This window comes from Corvus moneduloides, chromosome 11 (genome assembly GCF_009650955.1).
Source record: "Corvus moneduloides isolate bCorMon1 chromosome 11, bCorMon1.pri, whole genome shotgun sequence".
Taxonomy (NCBI): domain Eukaryota; kingdom Metazoa; phylum Chordata; class Aves; order Passeriformes; family Corvidae; genus Corvus; species Corvus moneduloides.
In genome coordinates this window covers 16,629,296-16,645,380 of record NC_045486.1, presented here as the reverse complement: position 1 = coordinate 16,645,380, position 16,085 = coordinate 16,629,296, and positions in this window count along the sequence as shown.

Genomic DNA, 16,085 nt, shown 5'->3' with positions numbered 1-16,085 from the left:
TCCTTAGGAGATAAGAAGATAAGTTTTCTTTCACTTTTGAATGAGCTTTTTCCTTTGTTCTCCAGTTTTACCTTTTGTTATCCATTATTGCTGCCTTCTTGAACATATGAGGAGCAGTGAAATCTCTCAGGAGTATCAGAAGAGAGGCACAATGCAGCTATCACCAGCCACCACATACATCACCATTTGTCTTCAGTGTTGTGACTGAAGGAAACTCGTTCTGTCTCTCTCCAGTACTGGTAAAAATTTTAATACTATTTTACCTCGTAGCTGACTGATCAGTGTCCCATATCTCATTGAGTAATGCAGGCATTCTGTACAATTAAACTGCAGTAGTATTTTGTACTGTGTGGAAAATACTTATGAATATTCTTTGGTATTCATAACATTAGTCATGGGTTGATTTGATACTAAAGAAATTTAGCATATGATGCTCAGCTGTGGCAGAAACCACATCTGTATGTGTTAAAATGTGATGTGTATTGCTACAAAAGCATTTTGTTTCAGGAGGTTCACACACACAAATGCAGAGTTCTAGCTGCAGTGGACAACATAAATTAACTTCTTGTGCCTCACAGCCCTCGTAGAAGGGGAGCTCTGGCAGTGAAATATTTAATAGGTTTCAGCAGTAGTGGGTCAGAATATTCACACAGAATACAATCAGAGAATTAATCATGTTAATCTCATCTGTTCTTGCACCTCAGCTCCCTGTGGATGCTGGTACCCCAGCAGCTTCTATTGCTGCCTATCCTTGGTAGAGAGAGCACATCCACTTGGAAGAAAGTCTGCTGTGGTTTCATTTTAGTTTCTTTATCTTGCCTTGGACATTATTGCTATCTCTCTTCACTAGATGGATCAATTGAGTGTATCCTTGGGTGCTGTTGCTTGGTTTATGCTTCCTTTGCAGGTGCTTGTGTGGACAATCACAGCTGGATGTGGGCTGGAGTTTTAAACTTGTTGCACATTCTTTGCAGCTCCCTGCAAGGTTACCTGTGTGACTGAATTCACTCTGACCTGGAAGATGGCAATATCTGTCATATACTCAATTACAGAAATAGGTTTGGGGGAAAATAATAGGATGCTCTCTTTCCAGGAGGCTAAATCTTCAAGGAAGCACTCCAGGAGTGGATATGCAGCACTTACTGCATTGAAAAAAAAAAGAAAAAGGCAAACTCCCAAACTTGATATTTATAAACTTATTTATCTAAGTCTATATTTCACTAGGAAATAGTTCTAGGAGGTAAAAATAACTTTGGCCTATTAGATTGAAGGGCAACATTCCTGTAAGTAAGTTTTCTCTGGAGCAGAAACTTGCTGGTGTTCATGGCTTTGGGCTGGGCAAGAAGCACAAGTGGATGAGAGCCCCTCCTCAGTAGTCAGGGTCATGAGGGGAGTTGTAACACTACAACAGGTGAGAGAATGATGTCCTTGGAGCTCAGAGGAAGGCTGAAGATGGATTTGAGGAGGAAATTCAAGGCATCCCACCCTGCCCCACGGACAACCTGCCCACCCTGAGTGGGTGGATCTGGTAGAGTGCATCTCATTCCCTATGGAGTCAGCGTTGGAGGAGGGAATGCACTGCTGGAGATGGGCCAAGGTCTGGCTCCAAGTGTTTATGCATCTTCTCAGCTTTCATTGTTTCTCTGGTGATTGCTTCCCTATATACAAAATCTGACAAATAATTGCAGTTTGAAGGGCATGCTTAATGGAGGGCCATAAAAGTGATTCACAGGCAACTGTAAACTGAACTATTACACTAAAGGATAAAAAGCTTCCTTAATGAGCTGTACAAGACAGTTATCGATGTATTTATGAAAACATTTCCAAGTACATGTAACCAGGGGAATTAAAAGATAAATATTTAAAGATCGGCTGACGGTTTTCACATGTAGCAAAACTCCAGTTACTCTATTAGGCAGCAAATTTATAAAAAGTATATATTTACATGATTTGTAACAAAAAAGAAACAAAACTTGCATTAAACCCTGATGTTTTTCTCTGTAATTGTGTTTTTCTATTCAGATGAAGAGATGAAGCATGAAGAAAATGGGCAGATGAGATTCAGAATATTAATAAGGTAGACCAACAATTTTTCCATCCAAATAATTTATTAGCATCATGTCATAGAACTGTATTTAAGAGGATGAAACCTAACAACAGTTCAGAGTTTGATTAAGTTTCTTTTCATCCTATCATTGCTGTACACAATTAGGTTATTCAAGTGTGATCCTTAAATGTTCACAATATGATTCATAGCCTTGTTCTTCACACCCCAGAGAGAGAAAAATTGGTCTGTGGCTATGAATCTGATTAATATATGGATCAGTGCATGCCCTTTTAATGTTTATTATACGCATGCACTTTTAGTTTGGATAAATGATTATCTCATTGTGTTACTTGCTCTTTTTAGACGTGTAGTGTTACTGTCTGAGCAAAACTTTAGAAGCATTTTAAGGATTCAGGGCTGACACTGGATTTGGCATTACCACGACAGTTGAGATTACTTTTATTCTTGAATGGATTAGTAATTGATAAGTGTTAAACAATATGATTTTCCTTAGGGTTACAGCTGCTGTGTTGTGCAGCTCCTCCTGACATAACGTTTTTTTAGATGTACCAATTTCTTTGGTTTATTACACCACAGGGTTTATAGATGGAGGCCATCCCAGTGGCTGTGACTCCTTGTAAAGAAGGGGTGAATGAGGAAAACAGGTGACAAGGTAGCCAGTCTATGCAAAACACTGACACCAGCCTTGATCCTGCTCATGGGGAAAGCTATTGGCTGTGCTAAACCGTAGTAACAGAAGAGTTTCAGTCATGGGGCTCTCTTCTATGACATCAAGAAAGTTGTGGTGAAGCTGAATTTAACCCCAGGTGATGATGCTCACCACATTATCAAGTATAAAAACACTGAGTTCATAATTTGGCTAAAAGCATTAATTAACTTCACAGATGTCAAGGAATCATTTAGTAGCCTCCACTAGGACTTGTGAGTCTTTGAAAATGCAGTACATGTAATTGATTTTAAACTTTTTCTAACTTTCTGATGGGACACTAGGATTTGTTTTCTTCTTTTTTTCTCCTTGACATTACTTGATTTCTTTAAATTTTGCTTTTGTAAGTGACTCCTCTATTCCACTTCGTCTATTAAGATGCAGTTGTTCCAGTCCCTGAGAGTCATAGGCCCTAGAATGAAAAGTGATTTGTGTATTAGGGATTCTGTGGAAAACTAGTAATGACTGGTTTGTTTCTATGTGAGAATGTGAAGGAAGGAGAGTAGAATCAGAATTCTAAACAATGTGATAGTGCTGGAAGCACAGGAACATGCTCGAGCCTTGGGAAAATTTTCAGTCTGGCTCTGCCCACCACATGTCTGACTCTTGGGATGGAACAGCCTGTGTTAATTATGTCTTTAATCTCTCTTGCACCAAATTGTCAGTGGTTGAGAGAAGAAGCCCATTGATCAAAGGCAGAGTTTTCAAGCATAATAATAATTTGTAAACCCAGTGTTTCTACATCAAGAGTTGCATTATCTCCATTGCAAGCAGATTGTTGTGCATTTCAGAGCACATGTAAGGCTTCATTTCAGTGGCTATTGTGAAAGCACTTACGCATTTGATTTCTTGGTACATATGCACAATTAAAACTTGAAGATTTTGATTTAAATACGGTTTATGGCTTATACACTTCAACCTGGGCAGTGTTCCCTCATGCCCCTCTTTTGATGACATGTCTACTCTGCGCTAGGAAACTCCTGCTGCAGCTCTTTGCTCAGCTGAGGTGCCTTTGCTTCCATCTGGAGAACTGAGGCATTTTACATGCAGGAAGGCTCCCAGCAACAAGTTTGCAGGTAAGAAGGGAAGAATTCCTGAATGATTCCCTGAGGCTGCCAAACTGTGTTACATCCCTGGTATTCACTGCTTTGCCTGGCACCTTTGGCACAGTGTTACTGTCAGAGCATGGAGCACCCTGTGCTTCAGATACCCAGATAGCATTAGACCTTCTTCTGTATTGATTTCAGGAAATATAGTGTGTGTGTTTTTTAGCAGTTTCAGGTGCATCCTGACTCAAAATCTGCCCCGTGGGTAGGAGTTTATGTTGTCCTACAGCTACTCAAAATGCTGTAGACAACTTTATTTGCCCCACCAATGTCATCCTTGTTTCCTTCCTGCTGGCTGGAGAAATGTGCTGCTCACAGGGACAGAGCTTACATGATGCTGACACTCCAGTTTCTCAAACCTGCAGCTTTCCCTGAGCAGCCCTCAGCCAGGTAAGCCTTAGCTGAGGATGCAAACCCATGGAGATGCATTCAGATTTATGCAGTGCCCAAATTACCCAGGGCAAATGTTCTGTTTTCTGAGAGTGCACACAGATCGTTGGCAGACTCCATCTTCCCTCTGGCGGAGTAGTTACCGTGGCAACTATCATTTGGCACGAGATTTTCCTTGCTAGGAACTAACACAGGAGCTAAATCTGACGTGTGGTACATCATACTCGGTGAATTCCTTAGATGGGAGCACGTGGTGGCAGGAGAACTGATGCCATTTGCAGTGTGAGGGGGTGAGTTCATGCCAACAGCAGTGCCGTGCTCAGAGTTTTGGTTCATTAGTGTTGTAAAACTGGTCTGTGAGGTATTTAATGCATAACCAGCATTTTTCCTGGAGGAGTTCAATGAGGGTGAATATAAGTAAAATCCTCTTGCCTACACCCCTTTAGTCAAAGATGCCTTATTGACCTTTATTGGTAGAATAATAAGGCTTTACAGTTCCTAGAGAATCCTCTTAAAACTTGGGTGGTAGGGGTTGGATTTGCTCAAGCTGCTGACTTTTTTTAAGACCTCACATGAATAGAAGAGTGTGTGCACATTGTGAGTTTTCAAAACACTCTAAATAGGGTGCAGTAATATCTTGCACTTTTTTCCCCCTCCTTCTCTCCTGTCTAGGGCAGCTGTAACTCCCAGGAGCATGAATAGTGGTTTGAGGTAAGGAAGGACTTGATTGGTGCTGACAGATGGCACAACCACAGCTCCCGGGAGCTGACCTGCTCTGCAAGTGCTTTGTTGGGTGTGCCTGGTCCTTACCACTGCCTCTTAGGCTCCACAGCATAACAAATTCCCCTCCTGAAGATCTCAGGATTCACAGTTCTGTTGTTTGGGTGGTGATTTTACAGAACATCAGTAGGGCTTGTTAACAGAGGTGATCAGTGAGACCTGGGTAGGAGAATCATTAAAAAGATCAATTCTGCAATTAATCTGAAAGGCTTTTTTCTGATGTAGATATTTTTTAAGCAGCAGAAAGCTCAAAGAATGAATATTTACCAGTACCAGGGATGTTAAGTCATTCCTCAAGTGCAAGGGTTTGGATGCAGGTGTTCCCATGAGTTCTGGGTGCTCCATGGTCCTTAGAGCTATTAATGACTGTAACTACCTGATACAGATTTCAGAGACCCATGGACATGGCAAAGCTTTTTCTTACTTTATATCTTTCATCCTTTTAATATTCTAATCACCTTATTTGTCTTCCTAGCACCTGAATTAATGTCATCCTAATTATTCTGCCTGGATTCCTACCACATTTGACATTTGTTGTTAGTATGGGTAGTTCCATTGTTTTCAGCTGCTCCTGGAGCAGATGGAGAGCTCAGCTAGAAAAGGCTGCAGAGAGAAGTCAGTGTCTAACAGAGTCAAATTCAGACTTAGGTTTATACCAGTAAGATCAGGAAAGCTGGGCAGTGATGGAGTTTTAACAAGAAATTTGAAAGGTTGAGGTTAAATCAGAGATGCTCAAAATAGAAAAAGCTCTACATCTTCCATGGGAAAGTAGGGCTAGGAGAGGGATTCTTGGCTGACTTTCTTTGCTGAAGATCTCAGGAGTAGGGTTGCCTATATAAGGAATGCTAATGAGAATAGGACAAGGAATGCTGATGTTGGGTGGTTCTTAGTTGTTTTCTTTTAATAGAAGTTTGAGAAAGGTTCCCTGAAGAAAAAGAAGATTTTAAAGGTATTTATTTTGCCTTGTAGTTATTTTTTATTTAATATATTTATCTTGGAGGGGAGTCTAACTCAGCAAAAGAAAACCCAAGTGATTTTGCATTTTTCGTTTAATGAGCACATCTTTTCATGCGCTTTTAAAGTGGTGTTGGCTTTGTTCTCATTAGGAATCACATCTAGAACCAGCAGTGAGATGTGGTCACATGCTGATGTGAAGTTGTCATATTGTTTGTCTTGTCCTGGCACAAGCTCCCCTACGCCAGCTTGGTTAACCCCTGATGAAGAATTCTCATGCTGCTGCTAGAATGGGAGGGGGAAGCTGTCGGGTTGGGTGGATGTTTCTGAAGCTGTGACATCGCTGCCTAGCTAATATGCTGATTTCATTACAAAGTACTGATGATAAGGTCAGAAGGTACCTTTTGCATTGCTGCCTGTGCTTTTACAGCCTGGAGTCTCAAGGAAACCACTGAGGCCAGTCTATAGGCAAAGGAAAGGCAGTGAGGGAAGGCTTCTCATTGTGTAAAGTGATAGTTATTAAACTAGGGAAACATGTCAGATGCTTTGCAGAGCATCCCTGGATGTGCATGGGGTGGCTCCAATGCAGCACGTGATCAGGACTGTTGCTTCCTGCTGTAATGAGCAGACTGAAAACTTCAAAAGGAGATTTCTGGCTGTGTTGTGCTGTGTGTGCTCACAAGGCCTGTCAGTCTGTCGTTCCCATTTGATTTAGAATGATGAAAGCAGAAGCAAAATCAAACTCAGTGAAGTGAGTGTGGTTTGATGGGTTATAACTCCCAGTGCTCTGGGGAAGGAGTGATGATGCCTATGGCAAGTGTGATACACCAGAGACAGATCTCACATGGCAATGGATGGGGCCTCAGCACTGCCTGTAAATATGGGCAAGAGCATTGCAACTGCAGCCCAACTTGGAGCTTGCTGCCTTTGGAGCTGTGCAGTTCTTGGATTTTTGGTTTGGTCCACCACAGAGTTGATGCTGAACATGTACACTGCTGCTTTCCCAAAGGTCAGGATATCTGCAGCTCTGGTTTTAGCACTGTGGATGGTTTTAGCTTTTCTCACAGGTTCAGCTCAATCTTTGGGTAAGCAGGTTTTTTCCTATGCGTGTTTCTGAGTTTTGTGGAGTTTAAGACTCTCCAGCCTCACCCCATGAAACAATTATTTCATTTTCCCATCTTCCAACACCAGAGCATTATAACTTAACAGTAATTTACTCTGTTCTGCCCAGGTCTGTGAGGAACTGCATGAAGTTGCTAGCATGAGCATGTTAAAATGAAATATATGTTACTTTTTAAAAACCTAATCCTTTATTCTTAGTAAAGTACAGATTGCATCCCAGAAACCTCATTCAGTTTTTCAGCTGGTGGTGGAAGGACCGTTGCACCACAAGGTTTTTTCCCAGCTATAATGGTTTTATTAGACATGTTCCCTTCTCTGAATGCTTCTCTTATTCCTAAAATGCCAGGCTAAAAGTGCTCCTGCTCCATCATGTTGCACACAGGCACCTGAGTCTGTTTGTGCTGTCATACTGAAGAGAGCAATATCCTCTGCTGTGAATCTGTGAAAATGCTGTGAATGCCTTGTGGTGGATAACACACAGAGCATCTTCCACAATTCGTACAATAAGAACAACAGAACTGACAACCAGAAATACAGGCAGAAAATAGCACAAAGCATGTGCTCAGTAGGGTGGGATTTTAGTCCTGAGCGCTGAAGAACAATGACAAACAACATGCTTGCTGCTGTATTAATAGCTTTTATTTCACTACAACTCTTACATCACATTTTTCAGCTTGTCATCCTTTTTCTGTACTAACCCCTTCTGTAAGGTTTTGCTCACATCTTCCCCATGCTCTGTCCTGTCTGATAAATCTCCCAGGAAATGAAACAGGATAGAAATGCTGGGGTGGTACTAACAAGAAAATACAGACTCTTTCAGTGAGGAAAAATTATGTTGTGATTCTTGTCTTATTTGATGTCTAGATGTTGAAATCCTACCAACCACTCTGTAAGAAGTGTGTAAAATTTGAAGGTGTTGCATGAAATTTATTAAGGTGTTTTCTGTTTTTTAGTCTGAATTTGTGTGTTGTTTGTATGCTATATGCTTCTGTGATCTTTATTTTTAACATTTAGTTCATATTTAACTAGCATTTGAAAACTAACCAGACTCAGCTCTACAGATGAGTGTGAACCCTACTACATAGGCACAATCTTTCTTCCTTTAATTTAACCTCATTTTCCCAGTACTTCAAATTATTAACTCTGCTCTCAGTGCCTTTACATGGACAGTGCTGAAAATGTGTGACAGAGTCCAGTTTTCTCTGCAAGGCTGAATGAAGTTAGGTCATTTTAACTTACATCATTTGATGATCTAAGATTGGTATTAAGGAGGGGAGCCTGAACAAAGTTTCTTAACTTAGTAGCCCTCTCCTGTATGTCGTTTTCTCCACTAAAATCAGAATATGTCACCAACTTCCCCTACAGGCAGATCTCCAGCAGCACATACACTGTTGATGCTGCAATGCCTGGCTGCTTTAATTTCTACACACAAACAGAAATCTGGTAAGTGAAACTGCATTTTTTAGATCAAACTGCATTTGTTAGATCATCTGATATTCAAATGGAGGCTGATTGAAGCAAAACACTGCGGAAATGTAGCTCAGGAAAACTTTTGTTTCTCCCAGAGCAATGATTTTTGTCTTTGCATTAGATTATAAAACAGCTGGCTTTTAGGATAGCTCGCTTTCTAAGTAATGACACAGCTACCAGGAACATCTTTTCATTTTAAAAAGCTGCAATTATTTACTTATTCTTAATATGTATTAGTTATTTTGGTGGCTTTCTCAGCCTGTTCTGTATTGTAAGTATTTATTCATAGTTCAATTTTGTGGAAATAAAAAAGATTTCTCTGCCATAAAAATACAGTATTACCTCAGACAACTGGGTTAATTTTCACTTTGGCACAAGCATAATTCCTGAACAGGCACTTAATAAATTCAAAAATATCTGAACATGAAGGCTTAATATTTGGTTTTCAAACAGGTGCTTGAATGCTGAAGCATTCAAATAAAAAGTGAACACAGAACTTTAGTAATAGTGCCTGGTCATTAATGTGTTGGCTTTTTTTTTTTTTTTCTTCACTTTACCATAGTTATAACTGGCAGTGATTTCCAATTTCACACTTTTGCTTTAAGAATGACTTTTAAAACAGCAAGTGTCTGTTCCATGGGGACCTTTTCCCTCTGTTTATTCTTGCCCTTTAAATGTATAAAATGGTCTGATGTAAATGACAGCTTTTCGGACTTTGCCCCAAATAACCAGCAGGATAACCTGTTTTATTTTTCTTCCTGCAGTTACCATATGAGTTATAACTCCTTATTTTCTTCACACTAGATTCCTTGGACTTCACTTTTTGGTGAAGCAGTATTTCTGTGTGTCTGTGGAAGAACAGATTGTTTTGGTCAAATCATCACTAGGGGTTTTTTTGTGTAAGAATGAAAAAAATTATTAAAAACTGATTTTAATGAATTGCGGCCAAAGATCTACAAATTACTTGAGAAAATGGCATATTAAGAAGTTACTGTAATTAACTGAGGCCTTGATCCTGTAGGAATTATTTTGTGGGTACTTTGCTTTAAGGAGATACCATTTACATCAATGAAACTCTTCTGGTTGTGAATTGAAGCACACGGACTTTTGGAGACTCCACGCCAACATTTTTTAGGTACTGCACTTATCTAAGTTAATCCATTAAACACATTAATGTTTGTGGAGAGGATTTTATATCCATGTCCTTAATCCTGGGCTGGGCGTGCTGTAGGGGTGTACACATGTCACCCCCGCGGGAATTTGGGATGCTCAGGAGCTGCGATCCCAGTCAGGGTGTGCGGGTTCCGCATCCCTCCCCGGGGCCGCGGAGCTCAGCGCTCGTCTCACAGAGCGTGGGGACTCCTGATGAATGCTTGAACACTCATCTGCTCTACAGCTCTCCACTCGACGGAGATAACATCAGTGACTTGAAATTCGGCTGCGTCTACAACAAAATTGATCACGCACTCGTAGGGGAAGCAGGTCCCGAATGGCAGCAGCGCAGGAGCTGCTGACTAATGCATGACCCGGCTGCTCGGGGGCTGCTCTCATTTACGGGGGCCGGCGATGGCTCAGAGCAGCACATGTTCCACATTAGTGCCCAGGGGCAATTGCTGTTTACATGATGACAGTGTCAATTATCACCTACAACGCTCCTGCAAGGAGTAAAACGGCGCTGACAAAGATGCAATTATTTGGTCATTTGCTTCCCGGTTCTCTGATAATGCCGGTGTCCGACTGCTTCTCTAGTGATGTTTTGAAGTCTGTGATGTCTTGCAACTGCAATGTGTTGAAAGCTACAGCTTCTCCCACTGCCTGTGGATGTGTTGGCGCGGGGAAATGTGGTGGTTAAAAAAAAGCTCCCACCACTCTCTCCCCTTTAACTTCAAGCATCCTTGTGATTCTGCTGTGTGGGGTAAATAGATCACAGCAATGCAGTAGCCAAATCAGGGTCTGAGGGAAAGGGTGAGCGCACAGGGGAGGGAGTTTGAGCACCTCTAGTTCGCTCACTTTTGCAGTGTTATATTTCAATATTAGATAAATCGATACCAGGCTGTGGTTGCCAGTTTCAACGCGGCTGCAGAGTCTGCAGGTGGTGGCTGCTCTGTGGCTCTAGGCCAGCCATGGCCCAGTGTCCTGGGGAGAGGAGGGAGAAGTGTTGGGGTGACTCGGTGTGGTGTCAGCTGGGACACACCCAGGGGCTGTTTGCCCTCCAGGGAGCAGTGGAGAACAGAGGTGACAATCCTGAGTTCAGTCCCTGGGTCTCTGGGACAGCTGCACTGTCAGGGGCTGGGGAGAGAAGAGTAAATGGACTAACACACTGTGCCACTGGCTCTCCGGGCTGTGGCTCTGCTTCATGGACAAATGCTCTTTCCTCTCAAGCTGACCTTTACATCAGCCCTGCTCCTCAGAGTGTCCCTCTCAATTTCCACAGCTGCTGCTAATTGGTGCCGCTTAATCACCTCCTGGAGCAGTGGGCACAGCCAGCTCTGCCTGCTGCTGGTTGTGCTGCCCAGCCAGACTTTCCCTCCAGGAGGACAGATATCTGGCACAGCTTTACAACTTAATTTGTTTTAGGGAGACAAAAAGAAAGAAGAAAGAAAAAAAAAATAACTGACAGCTTTATTTCTTGATTAGTTTCCTGTTCAGAGCATGTACTAATGATGTATTTAACAGAAAATCTGGAGCAGTACGAGTTCATTGATTAGTTGTTTCCTTACCACTGGTGAAGATGGTTTTCCCCAAGTGCAGCCCATCTTGCCTCTAGGGAGAGCTAGTATAACTTTTTCTGTGATTTTCCACTTGGAAAACCTCTGTTGTGGAAGCATAACCTTTCTTCATGAATCTCTCCCTTTCAGTAGTAGACTGTTAATTTAAGAAAAACTGAAAGAATCTGATGATGAAGCTGAAACATTTTGTTTGATCATTTTCAGAATACCAGATTTGGGGAATTTATTCCAAGAAAAATTTATTCCCTACACTTACACTGTTACACGGTCAAAGAGAGTGGAAATCAGAATGAATTCCCCTGAAGAGCTTTTTAATGTCATAGGACATGTTTTTATTCTTTTGAATTGTAGCAAATTTACAAGATGTAAAACTTGCAGTCTCCTGGAAAATTGCAGGGGTTTCTTATAGGTCCTGCCAGTAACAGGGAAGAATGTTACCAAGATGTTTCTCTGTTTGCACAGTTAAAATACTGGTTTGGGCTTCTTTATTTGACCTCTTGGTTTCCCTTTCTGGCAGAGGCAGGTGTAAAGTGAATGTAAGGGATGAATGGGCTCATCTTAACCAGGAATTTTCTTCTGAACTTGGCAGGACAATCTATCTGTCAACAGGCCATGATCAGCAAAATTGTGCTGCTGGTTGGAAAAGTCAATGCTTATGAAATGCTCTTCAGGACAGAATTCACTCAACTCCATATATATGGAATTCTGAGTCACAAAAAGAAGCAGCCCAGTGTCAATCACATGAATTACTTATGCAACAAAATGTTTGTTGATACTGGCATTTATAAACTACAAAGCGAAGTTTTTATCCTTCCCAGTGATTAGGGCCGTAAACCTAATTACAACATATTCTAACATCAAGCGATGCATTCCTGCAGCTCTTGCTCCCTTTGAGCACAAGTAATTGGCTGCAGAAGCAATCAGAGTTCTTGTTGTAATAGAAAATAGTAACATGCTCTGAGAGCCTTGGTGAAAGAAACCTGAGATAGCAGCAAACCCCCTTAGTGACCTCAGGGAGGTTTCAGGGGCTGAGGTAATGCAGAACCCACTTTCAGCCATTGTGGTAGAAGAATCTGACATTATTATTTTTGTTTTAAAGCCAAATCTAACAGTGAGACCTGCAATTTACTCCTGGCCATCAGCACACGCAGTGAGGTTGTGCTCCCTTTCATCTTGGAGTAACCTAGAACTCGGCTCACTTTGTTGTCTGATGAACCTACCCAGACAATTTACATTAAACAGTGGCAAAACCTGGTCTGTAAGGAAGTCGGTGTTCAGGAATGGTTATTGCTGGCATAAGGAGACAAACCCTGAGTTCAGTAACTATGGAGTATTTGTTGTTAGTGCTATAGGAGGAGCCCTAGTACAGAATACAGGGTTACTCTTTTAAGAGAAAGCAGCTCACCTATTTCATTCACATGTTTAAGTGTGTCAGCCAGAGCACAGGTGTTTGATGAAGCAGAAATGGCTTGTTAATTAAATTGTACAGGAACACTTCCTCTAGCCTTGTTCTTCAAAACACTGCCAGGTGGTAATCAGAGGGATGGACTCTTTACAGAGTCGCTGGAGTGATGGGTTGCTCATGTGCCGTGGAAGCACAAAGGAAATATTCTGAATGTGTTAGACATTTGTGAAAAATGTTACTTAGTTTTATTGGTGCTCTGCAGGATCTTGGAGATGCCTTTTGAAGGATGTTCAGTTTCCTGAAAGGAATTAGGGCAGAGACACTCTGACATTAGTAAGTAAGAGGGAGTAAATAATAAGTGTTATTTGCACAGGGGAAAGTTATCTGAGTATAACATAATAAGATAATAAGGAGAAATTAAGTAGTAAAAAGATTTTGGTTTAACAGCAAAAACTGCATGCTGAAAATTTGCCTATTAATCTAATTTCACTGCAAGTTCCCTGTGGAACTTTTAGTCTCAGGGGGTCATTTGTCAAATCTTCCGTTAATGTTTCATTAAAAGTAATTTAAACTTGTGGAGAACGTAAGTAAAATTTGCAAGTGCACATTATCTCCCCTCAGCTTCAGGCTGTCCTGACCCTTCTGGCTAACTTTGGCTGCTGCTCATCAAATATTGAGCAGCTCTTAATGTAATTGCATTCACTCCACAGCCCCATGAAAGAAAATCAAGTCTGGATGGGCCAGGCAGACCAAGCAAAAAAGAGGAGCTAAAGAAATAAAACACCAATAAACAAAAAAAGAAAGAGAAAATGCAGAAAAAAAGCTGTTGCCAACCTATAGCACCCTGAGCTGGGATTAATGAAGGTAAGCCTCACTTTTCCCTGGCAGGTATCACATCCCTCGTCCCTGCTGTTCAAAAGGTCACAAGGAGGGTGAAAGTTCAGTACCAGCTTTGGAGTTTTGATGCTGTTACTCCTATTTATCAAGAGGAAAATATTAATTAGAGCATTTAAAAAACTAAGTATAAGCCTAGTTCTTAAAAATATTTAATAATATTTAACTGGAGAGTGGGTCAGAATGAGAGAGACAATGGTGATGATGTTGAGAAGACCCCCAGGTCTATTTGGAGGGCACAGCTGGGAGAAGTGTGCAAGTACAAGGCTGGTCCTCTATTGTGTTAGATGTTAATGAACATTTAAGAGGAAAAAAAAAATTTTTAGCACACTATTTCTAAGTACTTGGGCTGATATTTTCTAAGACTTAGGTATAGGTATAACTTTAAAGAGCACTGTGCAACAATTGAAATGAAGATCTTTAGTTTTCTGATTAGGTAGGTGAATTATAATGTCTTTCAAGGAGGAAAGATCCTGTCTAAGGTCACAAATGGTCTTTAACACTATTGTACATAACTTGCAGTTTATATTTATCCCATTACAGACGAGCTTTCCTGGCATACTTGAAAACCATTGTACATGAATTTGGTGGTAATGCATTAGTTTAATTGTAATTAGCCTGATTAACACCAGCTGAACTTAATTTATTAAATCTGTGATTAGGACTGAGATGTGGTGTTATGTCTGTTTCTTCACCAGTGTGCCTGGGAAGAGTCCAGTCTGGGTTAGGCTGGTGTGTGGCAGAGTTTGCAGGAAAACTGTCGTGCCCACTTAGTGTCCGTGAGCAGGAAATCCATTCTAGCAGATCAGGGGAAGGAGCTTGCAGGAGTGCTGTGACAATTTCAATTAAAGGTCTGAGAATGGTAATTATGTTTACATACCAGCAGTCTGATTAAGTGTAAACTAATTATGTGACAAGCTTAAACTGTGACCTGAATTACTCTTGTAGCATCGCAGTTGAATTTCGGTAGAGTTTTAGGATAATATATTAGCATTATACAAGCTTTCTTTTTTGTAGATGTGAAATATTATGAATATTACTGGAATAATCTGACCTTCCTTTCCTTACTTTTTCCATCCAGCTTCAAGCATAACCTGTAGCTATTATTTATTTCAGCTGTTCAAACCCCTACTCATAAAGCAAGAGGTATTCACAGAATAGTTCAGGCTGGAAGGGATCTCTGGAGATCATCCAGTCCAACCCCCTGCCAAGGCAGGGTCACACAGAGCAGGAACACATCCAGGTGGGTTTGGATGTCTCCAGAGAGGGAGACTCCACAACCTCCCTGGGCAACTGTTTCAGGGCTCTGCTACCCTCAATGTAAAGAAGTTACATTGAGAAGAAGAAAATCGTTGTCAAGTAATTCCTCTTTTGAAGCAAATACGAGTTCAGAAGAATTTGCTGACCTGGCTTTAGAGAGTCTCAGGCAGGTGGGATGAGGCCAGTGTCTGTGCCCAGCTCTCTTTGCTGAAGCCTCTCAGTCCTCTCAGGAGGAGGGTGATCCCTGTGGGCTGTTGTGCAAGTTGATCAGCTGAGGAAGAGAGTTTGTGACCCTCTCAGAACCCATGAAGGCAACAGTTGAAAGAAACTGAGGTATTTTAAGGACCAAGTGCGCAGCTGGGTACTGGAACCACGGAGGGGTTTTAATCTGCTTAACATCATCTACAGCCTACCCTGTACTGGAGCTCAACCAGCAATCTAGAACTAAAGCCTTGCAGTGTGTGTGGGTGTGTCATGATCTGACACCAATATGAACTGCAATTCCAAACCACTAATGCACAGCAAAGTGGCAGAATTGAAGAACAGTTCAGGCTGGAAGGACCTTGGGTGATGCCAATGCCTGGTCACCTTCTCTGTGCAAAGCAGGGCTGAATTCAACGTTAGGTTAGGTTGCTCAGACTCTGGAAGTCCTGCAAACTATATCCTTTCAGTACTCTGTTGTAGTTCTGGTGTTTCCACATGGGGACAAAGTCCACTGGATTGGAATGGAAAAATCTCTGCATCAAAGTGTTGTCTGGTTCCCAAATCCTTTTGATACAATATAAATCAGTCTCAGAGCCTGATCCACAAGCCTGAATGTAGCATCCTGTGATCCTTTCAAGGGATTTCAGTATCAAGACCAAAATACATAAAAAACTGAGATGTTTGTCTAACACTGACCATCATCCCAGAACTTCAGATTTGCAAATCCTGTGTCTTTTTCAAATACTCATAAAAATGTGAACTAACGTGGCAACAAAGAAACAATTAAATTCAACTAGAACTGACTAATTTTATGGTATTGTGAGAAGATCATATCTTATCAACTGCAGTTAGGGATTGCTCTTTTGGTTAAAGGATGACAACACCTCCAGCTCTAAAAATGTAACATTTTAAATTGATCTGTGAATAGGTCTCAGAATAAGTCTGAGTTTTTCTGTTCTTAGTCCAAAAGGAGCAGAGCCTTGGTTACCTGCAGTGG